The 8850-nt window shown below is 49.6% G+C and overlaps 2 long non-coding RNA genes across 2 annotated transcripts; one reads left to right on the top strand and one right to left on the bottom strand.

The window, feature by feature from the left end:
• Positions 1 to 4387: 4387 nt before the first annotated feature.
• Positions 4388 to 5531, bottom strand: LOC144822235 (uncharacterized). Its single transcript, XR_013608587.1, has 4 exons — positions 5459 to 5531; positions 4909 to 5010; positions 4759 to 4820; positions 4388 to 4681 (listed from the first exon to the last, which is right to left on the bottom strand). It is a non-coding gene; the product is annotated as an uncharacterized LOC144822235 (long non-coding RNA).
• A 2261-nt stretch (positions 5532 to 7792) lies between these two features.
• LOC144824461 (uncharacterized) lies at positions 7793 to 8634 on the top strand. Its single transcript, XR_013608960.1, has 3 exons — positions 7793 to 7896; positions 7985 to 8046; positions 8124 to 8634. It is a non-coding gene; the product is annotated as an uncharacterized LOC144824461 (long non-coding RNA).
• Positions 8635 to 8850: the final 216 nt, after the last annotated feature.

Raw genomic sequence — 8850 nt, 5'->3', positions numbered from 1 at the left:
GAAATGAGATGGGAAGCATAATCAGGTGTCACTGCGTACATTGCAGCGATAGGCGTGGAAGGGTGGGGTTGGGTCCTCAATTATGAACTGTATGATTTCGCAGTGCAGCTGCAATGACTGGCTAGAAGGCTCATAGGAACATGCCTGGCGGAACTGGGGGGAGTTTAGGACGAAGCACAGAGTAGGTGCCTGCTTGCCCAGCTTATGGTAGTGAGACTTCACCCCATCCAGAAGTCGAGACTTCTCTCTATGGCCCTCAGCTACAGGAAGGGAGCTCTCAAACAAATTATAGATCGCACGATGTACATACCAGCACTACCTCTGGTGGGGTTACGCGCTTCCGGGATGTTTATTTCACTGCCGAAAGCATGAGGGTGGACAGGCGTAGAACTAACAACTCTAGGGGATTGCTACTAGGAGGACACTTTTTGGAGCTTGGAGAACCTGATAGAGGAGGGTAATCTACCGGGCACCCAATTCCTAGTGGATGGGGCATTGGAGAAGGCGTTATGCCAGCTGCTGTGGAATCTTGACCCGGAGCCTCCCATACATGTATTAATGCAGCTCATGTTAACCTTCAGATCAGGATGGTGCCTAATTTCCTGGTTATACAAGACAATCGTGGCTACGACCCTTGATGGTTTGCCGAGCGTGGCTATCTTCTGGAAGAATATAATTGGTTGGTAATTCGAGGGGAAGGAATGGGAAAAGACCCTGGAACCCACCTAGACTACATTGACAAACAATCGCTTTAAATTCACCCAGTTTAACTATCTGCATACTACTTAGCTCACACACCACAGAGTGAATACTGTGCTGCATACTACAGACTTGAGATGCCTCAGATTCGCCCTGCCAGATGCAGACTTCACTCACATGGTCTGGAGCTGCCCATTATAACACTCTTCTGGACACAAGTCACTAGGGACCGAAGCAGAAGCTGGACAGGCAGGTGCTCCACTCTTGGAGATTTGCCCACTGGACCTCTGCAGAAGACAGCCATCCTGAAAAGCGGGCAACAGATTTTTAGACCTGGCCCTGGGGATAGCATGCAGGAATATAGCACGACATTTGAAGTCACCAGATGGCCCACCACTTAGTCAATGGAAAACTGATGTGGAGAACTGGGCGCTAGCAGAGGGAATACAGAGGAGTCTGGAAGAATACCCTTGGCAAATGGATGAGGGTTCACAGACATAGGTGGGTAATAGGTGGGTAAAGGGCACCACCATTGGCTAGCAGTGATAGCACCCCCACTAATGCCTAGAGCAACAGATCCCACCCACAGGTCCCCACTGATACATACCTATGATTTTACCACTCACCCTACTAGCACCACCCCACAAACCCAAGCCTAGTAGAAAACCAACGGTGCACACATTTTCAGAGCTCGCACGTTTCCACACTCAGAGGTTTGTTGCTCTTTTTGTTTCATTGTTAATGTTATAAACTCATGTAGGCTGCTGTAGAGGTGTGCACTAACGGCCTTCTTGAATACTTTCCTGCTTTGACAACAACATCCTTGATATAGAAGAACGAACATGGAGTTTGTAGACTGGCTGCTACTTGTGATACCACCTGTGCTGTTCAAATAAGAAGAATGCAATGGACATCAGCCGCCTTAACCCACAGACATCGCTGCCAGCCCCGGAGAGGGACCACGAGTCCAAGCTTTCTCAAGGCCAAAGAGGAGGCCCTTGCTAACTACCAACACCTGGGGCTGACAAGCGCTACATAGTATGTATGCTGCTCCTGCAGCACGGGAAGCGTGCAGGCCATGCTTGGACCAGACTGGGCCCATCCTTTACTTTTTTACATCCTGCGCCTGTCGGAGCCCAGAGGAGGCTGGCTGGACCATAGCTCTTGGTTATGTACCTAAGGATTATGTGGTGAGGGCGTGGCTAGCCAGCCAACATGGCGGACACGTTCTAGCGAAGCTCCACTGCACAGCCCCTAATTATCCTTCAAACTTACCCTGCGGAGGTGCCTCGATAGCCCATTTTGAAAGAGCTGGTGCTGGGGCGCCGGGGCGCTGCGGGGGGCCGGCAGAGCGAAGCGGGCCCTTCCTTGAAGCTGCGGCGGAGACTGAGGCCGTTGAGACCGCCGGAGGGCGGCGGCGCTGAGGCCCGCGGCGGAGTGACGTGCGGGAGGCCGGGTGGCTGCTGGTGACGCTGGGTGCTGCCGCGAGGTGTCGGGCATTGCGCTGAGCCCTGGAGCCCGGCGAGCACTGTCCCGGTGCCGCGAGGAGACCTGAGAGGCACGCAGCTGTCGGAGATCATGGAGTGGAGCCTCGCGTGGCTGAGAGTGTGGCGGCTCCTGCAGCCGGAGGAGGCGGTGGCCCAGTGCATACCCCAGAAGCGCCTCGGAATGGCGGCACCTGGCGAGTGGCATTGCTGGTGAGGAGGAGGACCGGGGGTGGATCCGGGGAGCCCCGTGACAGTGTCCCGCCGACCTGAGGGACTGAGACGGAGACGGCGGCGGCGCGCGGCCTTTGACGGTGACCTGGGTGCTTGGAGACCGCCGCCGGCGGTGCGTGTCCGCCAATTGGCCGCCCTGTCTCCGATCGGCAGCAGAGAAGAGGGCTCTGGGACTGTGGCCTGGTGCCTAGATCATCCTGTCTTGCAGTGAGGCCCTGGGCGAGTGGCTACGGCAGTGGACCGCCTTGGAGGAGGCCGCATGGTGGAACATCCAGGGGACTGAGGAGGGCTGCGGTGCTATCCCTGGCCTAGACAACGTGCTGCCTGGGATGGCGGGCTGTGGGTCCGAGACTCTGCGTGGCATACAGTGGCGGGCACCCCCTGGTGCCTCTCCGCTTCAGTCTTCTGGACAGGACTGTGAGTCTTTGGGCTGCCGCAATGGACCTTGGCGCCATTTTGTCACCGGCGCCATCATGCCAGCTGTGTGCCCTCGGGCGGTCGATCTAGGAATGCGCCTGGCGCTGCACCCGGGGAGGGTGCTGGGTACCTAAGGTTATACAAGGCGTGCTGGACTTGATCATTGTGGCATCGTGACCTCTGCTGCTGGGAGCCATCCAGGAGTCGAGATCGCCGTTTGGTGTTGTGGGGGCACTGGTGCGACGGCAGCTGGAGGGACGGAGGCGGTGCACACCCGCTGACCGGCGTGGTGCGGGGCGATTGATCACCGGAGGCGCCCTAGGGACGGATGAAGGGGGCTGGACGCCGAGCTTCGCCCTGCACTGGTGCTTGATTCGGACCGGCGGACCCCCTCCTTGGTCGCAACTGGTGGCATCGGACTGGGGAGGCGTCCTTTTTCCTGTGATTTCGGCAGAGGCCTGGCACTGGGTGACTGTTGACTGGCGTGGATGCCTTCTGCGCAGCAGCTGGCGATGGGCAAGCTACAAGATAGGTCCCTGCAGAAGCAGCAAGCAGCCGACGAACTGGGCCTCTCACGTGGGTCGCAGGGCGACGGACTGGGCCCCGTGACAGCCCTGGCAGCCAAAATGGACACCGTGTTGGCGGCAGTGGAACGCATTGGTAACACACTGGAACAAACGAAAGTATCTCTGGAGGCCCGGATAGACAAGGTCACATCGGACTTCACTCTGCTCCATGCTGACCACCGCAAACTGTTGGAGTCTGTTGCTGAGCATCGTCAGTAGTTTCAGGAACTGCAGCCCGTGGTGCAGAATCATGCTTCGGTGCTTCGAGACATCATAGACCAGGTCCATGTGCTGGAGGATCGCATGGAGGACGCGGAAGGGCGCTCCCGGCGCAACAACGTCCAGGTGGTCGGGCTGCCGGAAGGTGAAGAAGGGAAGGACCCGGAGAGGTACACCGAAAATTGGCTGAAGGGCCTCCTGACCCCGGGGGTGCTGTCACCACACATTGTAGTGGAAAGAGCGCACAGGGTGCCAGCGCAGAAGCCCCGACCCGGGGCCAGGCCCCCCCATTTCTCTTTAAACTGCTCAACTACCGCGACCGAGACGTGGTGCTGCGCGAAACAAGGAAGCTGGATAATCTGACTGTAGGGAACAGCCGCGTGATGTTTTTCCCTGATTACACGGAGACGGTACAGAAACGGAGGAGCACCTACATGGCGGTGAAAAGGCAACTGAGAGACTTGGGACTGCCGTACTCCCTGCTGTTTCCCTCTCGCCTCCGGGTGATCACCAAGGAGGGAGCCCGATTCTTTGACGCAAGTACAAGGAGAGTGGTCCGAGTTGGCGCAATTATTTGACAAATATTCTGTATTCCTCCATACAAATGTTCACCACATATATGTATCATTATTCATTGCTAAACAAAGTGAACAATAAAGCTTGTAGTATTCAAAAAGTCTAATTGCATTTATTTTTGCAATTGTGTATGTTTGTACATTTCTACATAACACAAATAGCTTTCGGTCTTCAAAGTTTATAAACGTAATTTTCAAACCATTACATCAATGATGTTCTCAGTGAGGAAGGGATGGGATGTGGTTAGGTATGTGAGGGACTGGGTAAAGGTGGTGTGGCATTGATAACATCACATTAAAATCAATAAGCCTTTACATTCAAGCTAGTACATATGTTCCCAAATGCCATCACACATAGGCTAGATGCATCCATTTCGTTGGGTCCTATGGTGTGCTAGGTTGGTGTAGTCTACGTTTCGACCCCCGTATATGTTTAAGGGTTATTGTTGCCTCATGTTGGGGTCTTCGTCAGGACAGAGAAGAGAACCTAAAATATAAAGTCTAGCATTAAATGCTTGTGGTGAACTGTGTTCATTGTATGGGCTCTAAGTAGGGAATACCTACATCATTATAACGGTCGGCGTCTGAACCGTCACTGTGTGGGCCTGCGTAGGCTCCTCAAAGTTCTAAGGAAAAAATGAAGGAAAGTCTCAATGGAAGGCAATGGCACATGGGCCATGTATCAGTAAATGTCGGAAGAAACGGGAGACTTACTTGGGCAATGCTCCTGTGATCGAGCATACAATGTCCCTCTTGTCACGATTTATGGGGCCAGTGGGTAACAGTTTCTGTATTCAGTGCGTTCCCGGCACCTTTCTAGGAAGTCAAAAGATAATAAGCATAATGAGGGCAGGTGTAATACCAAACGGTCCGATACGTTTCTTTCATAGGGGCTCTTATGGGGGGCTGGATGAAGATGAACTCATAGCAGGTAAAGCTCCGATTTCTATTCTTCATGCACACCTATATATCTCCAGTGAGGGTGAAGGTCCGCTATTTAAAAACGGACTGACATGATCTTATGACGTTGCAAAATGACTTAATTTAAAATGCAGCCATGTCTGCTATGGTAAGGCCGACTATTGGAGTCTCATTACATTACAAGCGGTTGAAACCGCAGTCATACATGGCAGGCGAAGAGTTAATCTTTGATGATATTTCATAAAACGAAGAGAACTCCGTGTGGCAGTGAGGTTTTTAATAATGCCAGTCGGGGGAAAAAATATATATAGGCGGGTAGCGAGGCTCCCGGACGGTTTCCTACCTGATCCGCGTTTACTCTGACATCAGGGCGAGGCACTCTCAGGATGAGTCTGCAGTGACTCGCGGTGCCGCCGTTGAATGCTGGTTAGAGAGGCTCGGCACATTGTGACCAATCGCCTGCATAGCTCACACGAAGCCGTGTCAGGGGATGACGCACGATCTAGGGGGCGTCTGAAAAGAGACCTGTTAGAAGTGATGGATGTCTGGACTGGTATCCTGATCTCTTAGGGATCAAAGTACTCCTTAATTTGTTACTACAGTTTAAACATCACTATTGCTATTTCCATATTACCATTATTTCCAAAGTAATAACAATCCCGTATGTAAATGTATCTTGGCTCAGTATGGGCAGAAGGCCCTTGCATGATTGTATTCATAACAATATACATTCCAAGGATTACAACAATACAAATGTGTCTTGGCTCAACATGGGCAGAGTGCCCTTGCATGATTGTATTCATAACAGTATATATTCCAAGGATTACAGCAATACATTCATATGTCATGGGTGCCTGACCTTAGACTTAACAGATGGTACTTGCATAGTTTAGGTAGTTCCGCGTGTTAGATTGTACCCTGTACTTACACAGAGAACCCGCGTTTTGATTGAAGTGTGACAATAACGGTTAGATTAATGGAAATACAATCGGGCCAATATGATATCATACTATAGATAGTCCTTTTCTGAAAGTTAATAAACTTGCTTCACATGTAATACACAAAGAGTTGGTTTACATCATTACGCATTATGAGCACATAGGTTGGTATTAACTAGATGTTATTGATTTATACGTGTCCCTATGGTGCTGGAGCATCTGTGGGGTGTGTCAAGTATAGTTTTACTGCAATATGCTTATTCGGGGTCCAGTCCTGCCATTTGTGCAAAGTTGGCCTCAAGTTCATTCAGTCCTCTATTTATGGTATTGAATGTATGCATCCATTTGCACAGGGGCACCACTAGTAGAACATTATATGGACAAGAAACACACCCCAGAATCTATGAGATGGGTAATACTTGAAAAGATTACATTGGGCCCCAGAGGAAGCAACTTAAAATCCATCCTTAACACTAGGGAGTGCAAATGGATGCATACATTCAATACCATAAATAGAGGACTGAATGAACTTGATGCCAACTTTGCACAAATGGCAGGACTGGACCCCGAATAAGCATATTGCAGTAAAACTATACTTGACACACCCCACAGATGCTCCAGCACCATAGGGACATGTATAAATCAATAACATCTAGTTAATACCAACCTATGTGCTCATAATGCGTAATGATGTAAACCAACTCTTTGTGAGTACAGGGTACAATCTAACACGCGGAACTACTTAAACTATGCAAGTACCATCTGTTAAGTCTAAGGTCAGGCACCCATGACATATGAATGTATTGCTGTAATCCTTGGAATATATACTGTTATGAATACAATCATTCAAGGGCCCTCTACCCATGTTGAGCCAAGACACATTTGTATTGTTGTAATCCTTGGAATGTATACTGTTATGAATACAATCATGCAAGGGCCTTCTGCCCATACTGAGCCAAGATACATTTACATACGGGATTGTTATTACTTTGGAAATAATGGTAATGTGGAAATAGCAATAGTGATGTTTTAAACTGTAGTAACAAATTAAGGAGTACTTTGATCCCTAAGAGATCAGGATACTAGTCCAGACATCCATCACTCCTAACAGGTCTCTTTTCAGACGCCCCCTAGATCGTGCGTCATCCCCTGACACGGCTTCGTGTGAGCTATGCAGGTGATTGGTCACAATGTGCCGAGCCTCTCTAACCAGCATTCAGCGGTGGCACTGCGAGTCACTGCAGACTCATCCTGAGAGTGCCTCGCCCTGATGTCAGAGTAAATGCGGATCAGGTAGGAAACCGTCCGGGAGCCTCGCTACCCGCCTATATATATTTTTTCCCCCGACCGGCATTATTAAAAACCTCACTGCCACACGGAGTTCTCCTCGTTTTATGAAATATCATCAAAGATTAACTCTTCGCCTGCCATGTATGACTGCGGTTTCAACCGCTTGTAATGTAATGAGACTCCAATAGTCGGCCTTACCATAGCAGACATGGCTGCATTTTAAATTAAGTCATTTTGCAACGTCATAAGACCATGTCAGTCCGTTTTTAAATAGCGGACCTTCACCCTCACTGGAGATATATAGGTGTGCATGAAGAATAGAAATCGGAGCTTTACCTGCTATGAGTTCATCTTCATCCAGCCCCCCATAAGAGCCCCTACGAAAGAAACGTATCGTACCGTTTGGTATTACACCTGCCCTCATTATGCTTATTATCTTTTGACTTCCTAGAAAGGTGCCGGGAACGCACTGAATACAGAAACTGTTACCCACTGGCCCCATAAATCGTGACAAGAGGGACATTGTATGCTCGATCACAGGAGCATTGCCCAAGTAAGTCTCCCGTTTCTTCCGACATTTACTGATACATGGCCCATGTGCCATTGCCTTCCATTGAGACTTTCCTTCATTTTTTCCTTAGAACTTTGAGGAGCCTACGCAGGCCCACACAGTGACGGTTCAGACGCCGACCGTTATCATGATGTAGGTATTCCCTACTTAGGGCCCATACAATGAACACAGTTCACCACAAGCATTTAATGCTAGACTTTATATTTTAGGTTCTCTTCTCTGTCCTGACGAAGACCCCAAAATGAGGCAACAATAACCCTTAAACATATACGGGGGTCGAAACGTAGACTACACCAACCTAGCACACCATAGGACCCTACGAAATGGATGCATCTAGCCTATGTGTGATGTGATTTGGGAACATATGTACTTGCTTGAATGTAAAGACTTATTGATTTTAATGTGATGTTATCAATGCCACACCACCTTTACCCAGTCCCTCACATACCTAACCACATCCCCTCCCTTCCTCACTGAGAACATCATTGATGTAATGATTGGAAAATTACGTTTATAAACTTTGAAGACCGAAAGCTATTTGTGTTATGTAGAAATGTACAAACATACACGATTGCAAAAATAAATGCAATTAGACTTTTTGAATACTACAAGCGTTATTGTTCACTTTGTTTAGCAATGAATAATGATACATATATGTGGTGAACATTTGTATGGAGGAATACAGAATATTTGTCAAATAATTCCGCCAACTCGGACCACTCTCCTTGTACTTACTTATTAACCCAGGTCCATGAGTTGTTAGGGTACACCCCGATAAAACTCAATACGCTTCTTTGACGCGCCATCTGACGTCTGGGACTGGCTGGAGGAGACAGGGCATTGGAAAGGCGTACGGCCTGCGGGCACGGAAGAGGGGGACTGGCAGGTTCAGAGATCAGGGAGACGCAGGAGACGGGGCGCTCGCCGAGGCCGGGG

The sequence above is a fragment of the Lissotriton helveticus genome, chromosome 3_1, assembly GCF_964261635.1.
Source record: "Lissotriton helveticus chromosome 3_1, aLisHel1.1, whole genome shotgun sequence".
NCBI lineage: Eukaryota > Metazoa > Chordata > Amphibia > Caudata > Salamandridae > Lissotriton > Lissotriton helveticus.
The sequence above is the reverse complement of the archived record's forward strand: the minus strand, read 5'-3'. Positions and strand labels throughout refer to the sequence as shown.